Source organism: Podarcis bocagei (genome assembly GCF_964188305.1).
Source record: "Podarcis bocagei genome assembly, chromosome: Z".
Taxonomy (NCBI): domain Eukaryota; kingdom Metazoa; phylum Chordata; class Lepidosauria; order Squamata; family Lacertidae; genus Podarcis; species Podarcis bocagei.
In genome coordinates this window covers 37,864,322-37,881,392 of record NC_138140.1, presented here as the reverse complement: position 1 = coordinate 37,881,392, position 17,071 = coordinate 37,864,322, and the positions used below count along the sequence as shown (strand labels likewise).

The window sequence follows — 17,071 nt, the reverse complement described above, 5'->3', positions numbered from 1 at the left end:
CTCTGATGTGGTAACTTGCCATTCTCACATGTTGTTGGCATCCATCTGCCTTGAGAGAAAATGGGAGGGTGTGCCATTAGGGTAAAGTCACACCATTGGAGAGTTGCAGAGCATGCTGTGGCTATAGAGACCAATATGGGAGAGATAGGCTTTGTTGCAGCAGAGGCAGTTAGGCATCTGGTTTTGCTGTTACAGGTGCACCATGGCATTTTTTCTCTCTGTGCTCCTTCCAGAGGGCATTCCTCCTCTGGTCACAGCTGTGGATACTGATTGTCTGTCCCCAGGCACTGCAGTCATCTGCAAGGGATTCCACATGGCGGGGGTTAATGTTGACAGCCTTCACGTCACATTCACAGATTTCTTTGTAGCGCAAACAGGCCTGGTGCCTCAAGCCAGCTCGTGGGGATCCTGCCGTCTTCCCTTCTGTGTACATGACCAAGCCAGCATAGACATTGCAGAGGCAGAAGTGCAAGCATGCTGAGAATGTGGGCTTGGAAGAGCACATCTTTTTTTGAAACTTTGTTCTGCCATGTGATGCCCAAAAGTCTCTTTACACAGAGCATATGGAAGGCATTGAGGCATCATTCCTGGTGGGTGAAAGTTGTCCACAATTCACTTCCATAAAGCAGTGTGCTCAATTTTCACCACTTGAGGAATTTGGGAGCACATAGCTATAAGCTAGTGGGGGAAAGGGTTGTAAACACTTTTGCTCTTGAATAAGTGCTACTAAATGCTAGATACAATGCTCCAAGTCCAAATATAGCCCATTGAATTGGATGGGCTTACATTTATGTTAATTTAATTTAAGGGAATCTATTCTGAGTATGACTAGCATTGGATATATCTCTATCATCTATCTATCTATCTATCATCTATCTATCTATCTATCTATCTATCTATCTATCTATCTATCTATCTATCATCTATCTATCATCTATCCATCTATCTATCATCTCAGGCCTTTAAAAGAAAAAGCAGCCATAAACAAGGGGAAAGAGATATGAATTAGGACCATGGAGACAGAGATAGCATTCCTCCACACTGTTTCTGCCCTAAACATACACAAAATGTCATTTCAACAAATAGCACTTTCAGGAGTGAAGGTAAATGGAAACTTCGGGGGGATATTTAATTGGGAATAATTGCACAGAGGAAGGGTTTTTTAAAAAGCTACTCATACTCCATGGTTTCAATCTGGATTAGTCCTCCCCTCACCCCTCAAATGTAAAGTACAAAAGAGACAGACACATGATAGATGTCCTGCCTATTCATAGCTGTATTCTCAAGAAAGCATGCTTAGGAATGAGCTACAAGACTCAAAGAGGAAACAGTTATTTTAACTTCCTCAAGATTTTTAATACCAGGATGATTCAGGTCAAACAGGATGGCATATTAGAATATCATTTTTAACTTTTTAAAAGCCACTCAAATCCCCATAGATAAAGAAGTAGCTCAAACACTGAGAACCGTGCAAATCTGTGTTCTGGTTGTTGTTTTTGCGCTGCCCTTGGTCCATCAAGAATCTCCCTTGCTGTATTATGACACTGATGCTTTAAGATGGCCAAAATTGAATCTGCCAGACAGCAAAAGCTAAATAAAGCTCACAATGCTATCAAATGGCTTCATAAACTTTGAAATACAGCTATAATGTCACAAGTGACTAGTTTATACAAAGATAAAAAGAGAAAAGACAAACATGTAATGCTCTTAATCCGAGCAGAAATCAATGTATTGATTTGGGGGGGTATGATTTAAATAATATTGAAATAGTAAACAGGGCAAGGTTCCAAAGCACTATTGAATGAAGCCCTGTGGGACTTCCAGTTGCAATTCTATGCCCACTGGCCTAGGAGTAAGTTAACTGAAGTCAATAGGACTTATGTCTGTGTAGGCATGTATAGGATTGGGCTGTTGGACATGTTTTTTCATAGTTATGCTTTTTTCAAAAAAGGAAGGAAGGAAGGAAGGAAGGAAGGAAGGAAGGAAGGAAGGAAGGAAGGAAGGAAGGAAGGAATTATTTGATATGACATTCCAAATATAGAATTCAATATGCCATCAGGTTCAGCTATTCAAAGGAGAAGGGAGAATGTGGCTCCTTAAGTCAGCTAGACAACTCTTCAGCTCTCAAAATGGTTTGCAACCTAATTTATAACGTTACGTGCAACGGAATTATTCATTGTTTTGCACCATCTGTATATTCCATAAAGACTTTAAAAAACAATAATAATTCAAGATTTATCCCTGCAGAGAGTTCCTGATCGTGTTGTGTTGAAATGAAGGGAAAGGAAGCTATCTTATTATTTTCCCTCGTGGCTTTTAGGAGGATGTTGGTGCAATAGGAGGAATGCATTAAGAAAAAGGCCCAGTAATAGGTATCTCTCTCTCTCTCTCTCTCTTTCTCCTCTAAGCATCCATAAACTAGCAAATCAAGACCGGTACATTAAATCAATTGTTAGAAATATTTGTAGAGACATCTTTCCTATCATCCCTCTGACCGCCCAGTGTTCGCTAATGTCCTCATTTAATACCACAGAAGCCCTTTTGAGGATAGTTTTACATTTATCCAGAATACCCATTACTTTTAACAACATGCATTTCCACTGAGACCAATTCTTCCACTGCAGTTTTCACATAAGCAGTCTGGCACTGACATAGATATACACTTATTAACATATCATGCTCCATTTTGCCACAAATACTCTGTCACTCATGATAAAATGACACTACTACCAACCTACAGACACAGATATGCACACACACACACACAGTTTTCTCCCAGAGCTTGTTTTGAAACCTAAACGCATTAAGCAGGCCTGGAAAGAGATGCTGTTTTGAAAGATGACCCATGAACTGGGATTCTGAGCATGATGTTTCTGTTACCACTAAATGGGCATTTATCAAATGTTTATTAAGATGACTGCAGAACAAGGTGGGAAATGATAAATCCCTCATGAAGAAGGATTGCGTTTTGGCTTCCTCTAACGAAGCAGCATTCATCATTCCTCTCCACTCCTGCCACCCTCCCAATTCCTGTTGAAAAGATGCTTCTGAAAGTAGTTTTCTGCTTAGTCATACTATCTATCAGAGGAGATGTAAGAAATCAATACACCTGCAGGAGAAAATGAGCTCACCATTTACATTTGTTCCCTCTCCTGCCTTTTCTCTCAGCTTCTATCCATACAGATACTGAGTACGCCTCGCAGTAATGTATCTGAAAAATCGCTGGCCATTAACGTTCATTGCTAGGTTGGGTGTTTAACCTGAACCTTCAGCTGAAAAGCAAGCAAAAGAAAAGAAGGTGAAGTTTGCTTTGATTATGAAGAGCTACAGTGGTACCTTGGGTTAAGTACTTAATTCGTTCTGGAGGTCCGTTCTTAACCTGAAACTGTTCTTAACCTGAAGCACCACTTTTGCTAATGGGGCCACCTGCTGCTGCCGCGCCACCGGAGCACCATTTCTGTTCTCATCCTGAAGCAAAGTTCTTAACCTGAAGCACTATTTCTGGGTTAGCGGAGTCTGTAACCTGAAGCGTATGTATTCCAAAGGGTAGGTGTCACCATTCCTGTACCATGTGAAATGGGGTTCCTGTTAAGATGGGTGGAATCTACACACATATAAAAACTGTTCAGATTTTTTTTTTTTAAGCGTTTTTAAAAATACATTGAATTTTCCATATAGGCTCACCATCTCAGTCTAGTGTCACATTGTATATTGCACCAAAAACACACTTAAAACGTTTTACTTGCAGCTGTATAGCTGTGTCCATGGTTTCTGCAGGTCACCCTCACCTGCAGAGCACAGGGATCAACTGGGTATATAAATGGTGGAATGTCTAGACATGACTGGCAGTTCAATTTTACTTCAGCCCAGTGGCGGAGCTTCATGCTCCGGCACCAGGGTGGAGAGCAGGTGGGGGCAGGGCTGGAAAGACTGCTGTCACTGCCCCCCTCCAACCCCCTGGCATCTGCTGTCTGAGAGCCAGCTCAGTTAATAGAGACTGATAAAAGTTTAGTTCATTGGGGCAGACTTTCACCATATATTCTGAGGATATCCAATGCTTCCAGTTTTTTTGGAATGAGATATATGATATACCCCTTCTGCCAACACAGCAGTTCAAAAGCACATCAAAGTGCAAATAGATAAATAGGTACCACTCCGGCGGGAAGGTAAACGGCGTTTCCGGGTGCTGCTCTGGTTCACCAGAAGCGACGTAGTCATGCTGGCCACATGTACACTGGCTCCCTCGGCCAATAAAGCAAGATGAGCGCTACAACCCCAGAGTCGGTCACAACTGGACCTAATGGTCAGGGGTCCCTTTACCTTTTTACTATATGATATACCCACTTTCTTTAGATCCTTTCTTTAGAATACCCACTTTCTTTAGATCCTTAACTAGTATTATTGGTATGTTTCAAAGATATAGTCCCAAAGGTGCTCACAAATTAGCCATAAAGGTATGTTTGCAAAGAAGTATACACTAGCTTTCTGGATTATCTTCAAGGGTTTTGCGATAGATGATAAATAGATAGATGATAGATGATAGATGATTGATAGATAGATGATAGATAGATAGATGATAGATAGATAGATAGATAGATAGATAGATAGATAGATAGAGATGGTAGATAGATGATAGATAGATGATAGATAATAGATGATAGATGATAGATAGATCTAGATAGATAGATAGATAGATAGATAGATAGATAGATAGATGTATAGATAGATAGATGATAGATAGATATAGACACACACACACACACACACACAGAGAGAGAGAGAGAGAGAGAGAGAGAGAGAGGGAGGGAGAGGGAGAGGGAGAGAGGGAGAGAGCAGCTTCCAAGAAGACCCAAGGATTAAGCTACTCTTATATTGAAATCCTAGCACTTTCTGGAACTCCATTTCACCCAACTTTTTTACTTTTAATTAGCCATCACTTTTTAATATCTCTAACATTTTTATGATGTGGATTTTTATGGTACAATTACATTTATTTTTATATCTATAGTTGCAGATTAAAATGTTAAGACTTTTACAAAGCACAAAACAATATTGCAGAACCAGCCTTGCTGGCAGAATACTTTGTGATTAATTCATTTGAAGGTTTTAGACAGATTAACATGATGAAGGCAAATAATTCCCCCCTTAATTTTATCCTTTTATTATAGAAATAAAAGCTGTGGTGCTTTAGGATTGCCTGAATCACCAATGCGATCCTGCAGACTTTAAAAATTGCACCACTTAGGGGGTACCTTATTTAGAAAAATACCAGGGCACAAATCATTTTTCAGAAATCTACTCACTGTAGTGCAGCCTTCTAAATGTCTCATAGTCAATATGCATGTCTCTTCAAACAATATTTGCCTCTGTGAGGATGCCTATTGGACGAACCAAGGTTGATCAGGCAAAGTTGGCATCATCTGGAGAGAAGGAAAGGGAAAAGACAAATAAAATCTAGCTGAAAACAATTGAAGTTTCCAGGATGCTTTGGAAAGTAGTACAGTACATTAATCTATGAATCTCAAAAGCATCAAGGATCTTCAACCAGGCCCTCTAGGTGAAGGACTAAGGCACCTTACATCTTTCACCACCAGACATTCTCTGTCATCCCCCCCCCAAAAAAGCCCACGTAACAAGATGTATATTCAAATAGCATCAAACCCAAGTAGCAAAGATGTTGTACGCACATCTGAGTGGGGGAAATTCCATAATCAAAGTGTTACTACAGAGGATGCCCTCTCTCACATCACCAATGAATGAGTTAAGAATCAGACCAGGGAATGCCTCAAGAATCAGACCTGAACAGGCTGATATAGGGAGAGACACACCTATAGGTATTTGGGTCACATGTTATTTAGGGCTTTGTAAGCTAACATAGGCACACTGAATTAAGCCCAGTAGCATATAGGCAACCAATGCAATTCTCACGCTATTATGGGTTATATCCCACAGTAATCCTATTGAAGCTGACGACTTGATTAATTTAGGTCCATTAATTTCAATGGGTCTATTCGGAGTAGAATACAGCTGGATACAACCCTTTGTTTTCTGCTTGAACCTAAAGAATGAACACTTTCCTGGCTCTCAATGGTGCAGTGGTAATGTTGAAGTGCAGGTGTACATCATGACAGCGCCGGAGGAAAACCCATAGCCATGCCCCACTTGACTAGGTTGAACATGACTGCAGTTCTCCAAATAGCTACATGGTCATAAACTCTGTTAAACTTGTAAGCAATGGTGAGCTTTAGCAAAATATCTTCATATAGAAAAATTGCAACCTTTCAGCTTTATGAGTGTGAAGTAGGAACCCAATCAAAGGAAAGAAGTATATGGCCTCTACTTGATTCCCTCCCCCCATTCAGGGGCTTCTATGCAAATCTGTCATAAGCAAACATAAAAGCTTCATTATCACTTCATTCACTTGCCAAAGCAAGTAATACCCATAAATTGCCCTGGTGCTCCTTCATATGGCTGTTATCACTCCTGCTCTGAAAAAAAATATGAACTGCACTTCCCCACTGTTCTCCCCCCCCCCCACACACACACACTACACCTCTGCAGACTCAAATTGGTTGAATACTGGTGACTAAAGGAGGCAACTGAAGGCAGACTAGAGCCTATTGTGATGGCAGCGGGGAGTTCTTGGGCTTGGATTCCTAGTATGAGAACTGAAATGTTACAAGCATGTCCCTATTTTAGGCTGCAATCATGATCGCACTTACCTGGGAAGAAGAAGAAGAGTTTGGATTTGATATCCCGCTTTATCACTACCCGAAGGAGTCTCAAAGCGGCTAACATTCTCCTTTCCCTTCCTCCCCCACAACAAACACTCTGTGAGGTGAGTGGGGCTGAGAGACTTCAAAGAAGCGTGACTGGCCCAAGGTCACCCAGCAGCTGCATGTGGAGGAGCGGGGAAGCGAACCCAGTTCACCAAATTACGAGTCCACCGCTCTTAACCACTACACCACACTGGCTCTCAGTAAGTAAGCCCTTTGAATTAGATGGAACTTACCTCTAAGCAGAAATGGTTAGAACCACGTGCTTGGTCTCTGAAATGCCAGACGAATATGCAGTGGACTCCTGAGTCCCTTCTACTTTTCATCTACTTTGCACAATGACAGCATTCCCTAAACAATGCATTCCACAACCTCTGTGTTTCTGAAAAGACCCAATCCCGTCAGACAAAGTTTGTATTTATTTTAATAAAATATTTACAGTGCGGCTCACGGACAGCAAACGTAGTGCCTCCCAGATGTCATTGGGTTCACACCAGTCCCAGCAGCCTGGCCAGTGGTCAAGGGTAGTGGGAAGGGGCACCATTTTGGCTGCGTCTTCTAGTCAATGCCTCTTCTAGCTATTGCAATGGACACCCAAGTTCAACACGGTGAAGCAATTATAATTGGTCTGTGAATACCCATCAGGTTCAGATGAAAACACTGAAACTTTTTAATCCCAATTTGGGAATCCCAAACAGAACTACTCTCTTCTACAAGTCTGCCGCACTCCCCAATCCCCCCCCAAAACTCTACCTTGAGATTAATGAAATCAGGTTCACCTCTGAAATCATTATTGGATTATATCCCCCAAAGATATCTATGTATCCAGATGACATGTTGCTTTTTTATATCAGCATCCTATATTTCTTTCCAGAACTCCTGTAAGGAAAGTAATTGATAGATTTCCTTATCAGGATTCAAAGCTAATATGCATAAATCAACACAGCTACAGTCTTTAGGAGTAAAGACAGCACTGAGGAGGCTGCCTCAAACATATGTCCCTTTGAGTTATCTTTCTTTGGATTTTGATATTTGGATTGAATATTACCCCCCAAAGCCTGTGATCTGTACAAAGCTAATTATATGCAGCTATTAAAGCAGATTGCAGGAGACACTGACAGTTGGAAAGGCCTAATGACCAGCTGGGATGGAAAATTTCTCTGTTGTCAAAGGGTAATTCTGCCAAGATTTTTGTGCTATTTTATTTGCTACTAACATGAATACTTAAGTCCCAGTAGTTGGTTGGTTTGTCTGGGTTTATTTATTTATTTAAAGTATAACAAGCAATCATTTGGGATTGAGTGTTTGGCGGGGGGTGGGCAGGCAGAGCAATGCCATAATTCCCGCTTTAATTATGATTTGTCTGTTTTAGAACTTTTGCAGAAGTTGTGAAATTTTATTTCTCGCACCCCTCCCCTTGGCGGCCCAGGAAGCCTACATCTTTCTGAGATGTGTTGTGCCGTGTGTAGCATAAAGTTCCATGAAATGAGAGCAGAGTGGGTATTTTTGACCATCAGTGGTACAGATGGAAAATGCTTCCCGTTCTTCTCCAAATGTTATCTTTCAATAAGATTTGCAATGTGCGAGACCAGTCTGACAGCCAGTCTTGAAAGTCTCTCTCTCTCTCTCTCTCTCTCTCTCTCTCTCTCTCTCTGTGTGTGTGTGTGTGTGTGTGTGTGTTTTTAGCCAACCAGACTTGGAGTGGAGGGTTCAAATGAGCTACTCAGCCACAATGCTCAACCACATAGTACCTCCTCAGGCATTTGGTGTCACTGGACCTCTGCTGTGGAATGTACTTCCAGCAGAGATTCAGCAGGCTTTTGATTTTCAGGAGTGTCTTGAATATCTTTTTATATAGACAGGCTTATGCAACTGTTTAATTGTATAAACTCAGCCAATCATTTCAATGATTTAGTATTGTTTCTATTGTGTCTTATATTGCATATACTACAGACCACTGCTGAGGGTCTTGGCAAACTACTTGATTTTTTTGGCTGTGGTAGCAATTGTAATGTGCTAGGTGCTATATGATTTTTAATTGTGTTCCTTTTGCTTCTTTTATCCTTACATTGCCTTTTATTCTATTCCAATTTGCATTTCCTAGAATTTGAATTGCAATTCAAGATAAGAAATAAAAGAAGCGATAAAAATGCAATTCCAATCAATATGAATATTTAACATAGACATGCTACTGGCCACCTGAACAAACCTCACAGACCACTGGTTGTCTACTCCATGCTTCTGTAAGTAGTAGAAGAAGGTGACAGTACTCCATACTGGTTGTACATTTGTGTGTGTGTGTGTGGTGTGTGTGTGTGTACTTAAAACTGAAAGTTCATGCAAAAAAGAATATCAAGAAATGGAATATAACAGCTTTTCAAGAAATACCTTGCTATTTTGGAAGCTGAAAACTTGGCTTTCTGCCGTTGTCCATCAAGGCATGAGTACCATCTGTCTACCTCTTCTTTTTAAAGACCTTGGCAAGTCTCACATCCAGACACTTGGTATGAGACACAAGAGAAAATATTTCAATTAAGTTTTGCCATCCAGACTGTTTAAGCCACTGATTGACAGCAGTTGAAATCCAGGCTGGCTAGCCAAAACATTTTTCTAAAAGTAACACCTATATTGTTATAACAGTTCCACCCTGGAGGAGGAAGTTATTTCCGATTGCAAACTATTCCAATACTGTTGATCATTTTACTGCAACTGTTGCTGCTAGTTGAACAAACTGGCTTCTCCTGGCTGTAAATACAGTGAGTGTGAATGTTCTCATAGTACAGTATAGGGCTTAACAAAGAGCTCCTAGGATCTTATTCATTCACCTTCAGTGTATGTGTCCCTCAGCACTGGTACTTGTTTACTTTACTCTTTGTTTTTTGAGGGTATTTTCTGCAACATGCCATTGACACAATAATGGTGCATTAGTGGTGGATTCATACTAGACCATCCAGATATCATTTCACTTTATTAACTGTTCTGTGGTGCTTTCTCAGTATTATCTCGTTATTGGCAGCTGGAGGGGCATTCTTGCACTGTAGTACAACAAAAGCAGGAGGAAAGAATAACCTGGAACATTTGTGACACAACGAGTCACATTATTTTAGCAGGAACCTATTGGGCATGCACTGATTGGAAATAAAGCATTGCTTACTCTGCAGTGATTTTTTGCAGCCACTTTCCCTTCGGGGCTCCCTATGGATCAGCTTCTCTTCTTCAAACTAATGGATCAAATGAATATATTAGCTTCTTCTAAAACTGAAAGGTTGAGGGAGAAAGGTGTGCTTTGGAGAGAGGAAAAGAATGAGTAATGATCTGGGAATCTATGTTCAGGAGTGGTTGGTGGCCACTGAGACTAGTAGGACAGAAGGCTGATAGCCCAACAGGAGTTGATGCAGAGCCAATGACAGGCAAAGCCAACAGGTTTTTGTGGGAGATTACAGTCAAACATAACTATGCGTGACTGCTAGTTAGTGCACGAAGGGGTTAAAGACCACAGAGTTGTATTGCTAGATAGACTCAGGTCATGCTCCTTCTCAACTGGAGAATAATTGAAACCTTTCCTCTTCATCTCTCCCTCAGCATCATGTAACAAGAATGACATGTTTAAACTTGCTCCCAAGCTTACAGCATGTTTGGAACTTTATTCTGTACTTTCTACCCAAGAGTGTCCTGCCTGTGTTTCTCCTTGCAGCTGCATGGAACGACACATGTATCAGACCTACATAGCTGTAAGTAAAGTGTTTTTAACTTACTTAGCAGTGTGTGTTCTGTTCCTTGCAAAAGGGCTAAATGCAGCTAAGGGGGATAAAGAGGTCTAACAACCTATATTCCTAGTGCTATACTACTGCTCAACTTTTGTGAGTTTAATATTCTGCATGCAAGGCCCATGTTTTGAATCCAGGCACACAGCCACTTCTTTTCCACAAGGGTCCACAGGGATTCAGATATTTAATTCCCCAAAGTTTTGACCCCAGCCTACTTGCTGCTACATTCTATAACGGCAACATTGAGACTAAGACAGAGAAAGCTGACAGCTAGCGCCACCATTACCACCCTCACCCGACTGGTAGTAAATAAAAAGACAGACAAGTGATGGCTGGCTAAAGGCATACTGAGGTTGGTTGGTTACCACCCTGTTTGCCCTAGTGGACCAGCATCCACTGAAATATAATAGCAATTGATATTGACATTTATTATAGACCTCAATATATCATCCCAGAATAAATGTGTCTCTGCCATTATAAACAATAACCCATATATATATATATATATATATATATATATATATATGCTTTCGTAGATTTTCACGGGTACAGGAATGTAGGTTTTGGTGTCTTCGGGTGTCTTCCCGTGTAAGAATTGGGGTGTCTAGGCGACGTTTCGACGAGGTCTCACTCGTCATCTTCAGGCTGGTGCTTTCGGCTTCTTGTTACTGGAACAAGAAGCCGAAAGCACCAGCCTGAAGATGACGAGTGAGACCTCGTCGAAACGTCGCCTAGACACCCCAATTCTTACACGGGAAGACACCCGAAGACACCAAAACCTACATATATATATATATATATATATATATATATATATATATATATATATATTCATTCAATTGGAATAATAACAATCTCACTTTCTTTTAAAGATGAGTAACAGCACAACCAAACCCAACCCAAATCATGTCTACTCAGAAGCAGATCCTATTGAATTCAGTAGGGCTTACTCCCAGGTAAGCAGAGTTAGGACTGCAGTCTTCATTAGACTCTATTAGTAAAATGTTGTGTGTATGTGTGTGTTTACACACATATAAAGGCTTGAATGAGGGAACAACACATCAAGACCCATCACACTGCTCAAATTATTTTCTAGTGAACTTAGGGCATCCAGTGAAAATAGCCCATCATGCCTTATGTCCGTACAACGTAAGAGAAGGAGACTAGTAAAGAAGTGCATTTAAAATATATAGTTACGATCCATTTAATGAAGTCATCCTGCAAAACCAAAAGCCCATCAAACTTTCAACATAAAATCCATGCCTGCTTAAATCAAATGAGTTTCAGCTCTCATTGTTAAAGGCTGTCTTTGCAATCCCCAAGTAATGTAAATTCATTTAAGCGAGAGAGAGAACAAATGGTCATTTAATGAAACAGCTCCAATTTGAATGTATAAAAGGAAATAAGAAGGGCTCTGCATTAGCCTTACTGTGGTAAGATTTTTAGCAGTTGTCAAAGGTCAATGAGCACATAGGCTTTTCCAAAGAAACAAGGGAAGTGATACATTATTTGTTACTCTCAGACACTTGCTATTTTACTCAAATGTGGGTGGATTCCATATTGTTACAAGAAATTAGTACCACCACCTCTGCTTCTCTAAGTAGAAAGACACAAGGTTCACCTTTTTTCAGTCTTGCCACGTGATGAGAGAGTGAGTGTGTGTATTCACTGGAGACAGAAAAACATCCAGGCAGAAAATGCCAGCTTGCAAAGCAGTATCTGTTCCCTGAAGCAAACAGTCAGGGCTGGCTGATGCCCATTGCAACTGGTAGCACAGATGGCAAGAAGCCCAACAGTGGAGCACCATCTTGTGGGCAGAAGAGCAAGAAAAGTAAACACTCTAGTTAATGTCATTCCTGCTTAACTATGATTATATATAGTCAGCTGCTCCCGTTTTGGGTTGATCGTGATGCCACTGGAATTGCCATGGAGGGCTGACACTATGAAGTGCCACTGCCTCTTGCTGTTCTCATTCATTTCTTGGGTAAAGTAAAGGTAAAGGTACCCCTGACCGTTAGGTCCAGTTGCGGACGACTCTGGGGTTGCGCGCTCATCTTACTCTATAGGCCGAGAGAGCTGGCGTTTGTCCTCAAACAGCTTCCAGGTCATGTGGCCAGCATGACAAAGCCATTTCTGGTGAACCAGAGCAGCACACGGAAATGCTGTTTACCTTCCCGCTGGAGCGGTACCTATTTATCTACTTGCATTTTGTTGGAAGCCGCCCAGATGGGCAGGGTACAAATAATAAATTATTAATAATCTAATCTCCCAGGATTTTTTGGGAGAAGCCAAGACCATTTAAAGTGGTGTGATACTGCTTTAAGTGTGTAGTGCAGATAAGGCCTTGGTTACGTCAATAATCCAGAGTCACCAGTTGTGCGCAGACATGGTGACTTGAAATCCTTCTAATTACTGATGGAACGATCTGTGGGCAAGGTTCCCTGAAAGACAGGCTTATTTTATATCTGAAAGAGATGGAAAGCGGGACAACTGAAAGGGCAAATAAAACAAAACATGAAGATGCTTTAGACACATAAATACAAGGTATGGAATTGATGTTTTAGTGCTCTTCTACATATTTGAAAAACAATACACATTTTAAGTAACTAGTCCATATCAGATGATATTAATCTTTGTGGAGCTTTAACTCCAAAGCCCATCAAATGTTGTTTTGCGCCATTAGGTTTTGCTCCCTCATATCTTTCATGAGATAGTGATGACCATCCTTTACAATGAAGTATTTCTTATCCTTATTGTTATACTTTGCAAATATTATGTAGATTACTATTATGTCCCCTGGAAAAGCATCTCTGCAATTTTACTGCAGCTCTGGCCCACTATCTATAATCTATATTGCTTTGCAGTAAACTCACAAGAAGCAAGTTTAGTAATTGATTAAATGCCTCAGCTTTGCGGTGATTGCTACTCAATCGCAGAAACTGTTTATTGTACACTACAAACAAATAGATAACATCTTTTAATTATTGATTACAGTCCTACCAACCAATGCTGCCCTTATTAAAGGACAGATAACATCAAATTCAGCAATTTTAATGTGTTCCCCTGCAAGATTAATTTAATGAAGCCCTAAAGAGATTGATCAACTTTTCATGTCTATTGACCAAGGCTAGCTAATTTCTTGGAATGTTGTGATGAACTCATATGTTTAGCTAACGTATTGGTGAATTATGCAATTCAGCCAGGCAATCAGCTGATCTACAGGAGCATCACATGGGGCAGTTACTCTGACTTACAGAGGTATCAGGTAGTTAAGCTTTTAATGTGGTCTGGGGACAGAGTTGGATAAGCGATATTAAAACAAAGAAAGAAAGAAAAACAGTGAAAGTAACATATAGCCAAGAAGGACATGCAACTCTGATTTTATAGAATAAGAGTTTAGGCCAGGAAAGTGAGCATCCAGTGTGGAAATGAATGGATTCCAGTAGCCTTGACTGCAGATTTGCTAAGCAATGATAATAATACTAATTAATATATATTTATTTATACTCTGCCTTTTTCCTTTTTCAAGGCAGCTTACACATAAAAACAAGAATTGCTAAAAACATAGAAAAAGCAATCATTAAAAATACAGGTGAACATTAATATAATTAAAACAATATGCATATATAAACTCTTTTTAAAACATACAAATAATTACAATAAAATCATGTCACCAGCCCTTTCATTAAAAGCAGTCAATTTCCAAAAGCCTCTTAGAACAAGGCTTCTTCCCCACTGGCAGAAGGACAACAAGGAAGGAGCCGGTCTAGCTTCCCCGGGGAGGGAATGTCAGAGTCTAGGAGCAGCCACCAAGGACAGCTTTTCCTGCGTCCCCTCCAAGCATGCCTGTGAGGGTGGCAGGACTGAGAGAAGGGTCTCCCTTGAAGACCTCAAAACTGGAGCAGGTTCATATGAGGGAATATTGTCTTTCAGATAGTGTGGACATAAGCAATGTAGGGTTTCATAGGTCATAATTAGCACTTTGAATTGTGCCCAGAAACACACCAGTGTCAGTGGAGCTCCCTGTAACCAGCCCCAGTTAACAATCTGGCTGCAGTTTTTTGAGCCAGCTGAATTTTCCAAGCACTTTTCAAAGGCAGCCCCACGTAGAGCGCATTTACAGTAATCCAGATGGGATTGTAACCAAGAAGCTTTCCAGGAAGGTAATCTCAACTTCAGACATATGTTCCGAGTTCCATTTGGTATCTGGCACAGAATTTAGCTTCCTGATCATCTCACTGTAAAAGATGGTTTAAGTCTCTAGCCCTCAGAGTCGTTAAGAGATATAGAGTTTTGGGGGCATATGTAATTTTTTTACACAAATGAACATCCTCTTTTGTCCTCTTTCTTTCGGCAATGCATTTCCTCTCTTCTTTCAGCTGTTTGTAAGTGGCCATTCTAGTCAGAACTACCATGCGGGATCTTTGTGAACAATCTTACAGTGGTGCCCCGCAAGACGAATGCCTCGCAAGACGGAAAACTCGCTAGACGAAAGAGTTTTCCGTTTTTTGAGTCGTTCCGCAAGACGAATTTCCCTATGGGCTTGCTTCGCAAGATGAAACGTCTTGTGAGTTCTTGCGAGTTTGTTTCCTTTTTCTTAAAGCCGCTAAGCCGTTAATAGCCGCTAAGCCGCTAATAGCCATGCTTCGCAAGACGAAAAAACCGCAAGAAGAAGAGACTCGCGGAACGGATTAATTTTGTCTTGCGAGGCACCACTGTACTTTGTGTGACCAGGCACTGACTGCCCCAGCCCCCAGGGACCACCAGAAAGGAATAATGACTTGTGACAACGTCTTATGGAATTAAAATTTGGCCACAACTTTATTAAACTTTCAAATGTAGGAAGACCTTGGCTTAGGCATTGGGCATGTATCCCTCCCAGCCCCCCAACTGGGGGAACTGGGGCTCCTCAGGGTAAATAGGATATGGGGGTGCCCTGCAAGACACTTATGTAAGCAGGCAGCCCACCTCATATCCCCACATGCAGGGTAGTTCACTGACAACCTTTCAGTGTATGGCCAGTGACACCCATTTACAACCCCTTTAAGAGGGGACCCTGGAATCGCCACCGCAGGGGGGGAGTGAGTCACCACTTCAAACCCCCTCCCCCAGTTTAGGGAAGAAAAGACTAAAGGATTCCGCCCAAGGCCCTAAACTGCCCAAGTTGTGATGAATTGCGACGGAGAAGACAAAACCTGCCAATGCAGGAAAATTTCTTCCTGGTCCTTCAACAGTAACCAGTCCAAAGACCGTAGCAGCGCCTGCTAAACAGAAAGAAAAAAGGTTAACCTGCAAACAAGAGACATTAAACAAAGGGAGGGTTGGGTGGGTGAAGCTCCTGAGCCAACTGCCTGGCTGCTGCCAGCTTCACCCCTTATTTATGTGACTGGCTTCACCTCCCAGCAGTGTAATTTGACTTAACTGAGGCTGGGCGTGAACCTACAAAGAATAACCCTGAGAGGCAGGCCAGCCCACACAACCGATAAGTTTCCTGGGGTCCAAAGTGCAGCACGTGATTCCGCAAAGGGCACTCATGGTGTAAAGTGTGAGTGCCCATTCCCCCGGAGATGCTGGAAAGAACAATCCTGCTGTAGCTACCACACCTCATGTATTATATGGGCACCAGGCTTAAGTTCCACTTCTGGGAGTTTAGCCTGAACAGAGGAACCAAACCTAGAGTTTGATGGGGAAACCCATCATGGCCAGCAAGAGCATAGGTGATTAGGCAAAATCCCAACCCAAACAGGAAGCCCTTTATTGTCCTTCCTGCCTAGGGAGACCCAATGGTCTGTGTGTGTGTGTGCGGCCACAAAATCCTCTAAGCTGCCATTCTGGATAGCTCACCAAAGGGCCGTCTTAAGCATACCTAGCACCACGGTGCAAAGATCCCTCCTGTGCCCCCCCCCATTTCCCAGAGTTGTTGACCTTTTCCCAAGCCTCTGTGGAGATCGCTCTCCTCCCGCAGGGGCTGGGGAAGGAAGCTGCACATCCACCAGCCATATGGTTGGCAGGGCGTAGCTTCCATCCTAAGCCTCTGTGGGGATCGCTCTCCTCCTGCAGAGGTTTAGGAGGCAAGCTGCACGCCTGCCAGCCATATGGTTGACGGGGCGCAGCTGGCAGGCATGCAGGAGGGAAAGGGGAAGCCACCAGCAAAGCCGCGCAGCTCCCCCACTCACTGGAGCGCCCATGAGAGGCCGGCGCCCTGGCGCAACACACCACTAAGCCCTATGGGAAAGACGGCTCTGGCTCACCACATGGGGCTGCTGCCCACAGAAACAATGCCTCCTGCTTTTAGTGCTGGAACTTCTTGCTACCTTCCAGCTCTATCATTCCTCTTTTTTCCCCAGTTGCAGTTTTGAACCAGTTTCATAGGCAGAGCGGAGGGTCAAACTGATGACTGCTTTCCCCATCCCCATCCCCACCTGATCCCCAAGCAAGGAGACACGGATGGCTGTCCAGCTTGCTCAGTTGACAGCCCTGACAGTGTTGAGCAACATTTCCAAGTTCTTGTTGGAAGATTAGTAGCTT

General features: G+C 42.0%; 2 long non-coding RNA genes across 4 annotated transcripts in view; both read right to left on the bottom strand.

The window, feature by feature from the left end:
- The window catches only part of LOC308578900, a 753,836-nt gene that overhangs the window by 679,095 nt on the left and 57,670 nt on the right, over window positions 1-17,071 (bottom strand). The gene's annotated exons all lie outside the window — the stretch shown is intronic.
- LOC308578891 overlaps window positions 1-17,071 on the bottom strand; it is a 67,041-nt gene that overhangs the window by 24,604 nt on the left and 25,366 nt on the right. For all 3 annotated transcript variants that reach the window (XR_014004181.1, XR_014004182.1, XR_014004183.1), the window contains 2 exons: window positions 5,304-5,420; window positions 3,132-3,272 (listed from right to left, as the gene is read on the bottom strand). This is a non-coding gene — a long non-coding RNA (uncharacterized lncRNA). The remainder of the gene's footprint in view (window positions 1-3,131; window positions 3,273-5,303; window positions 5,421-17,071) is intronic.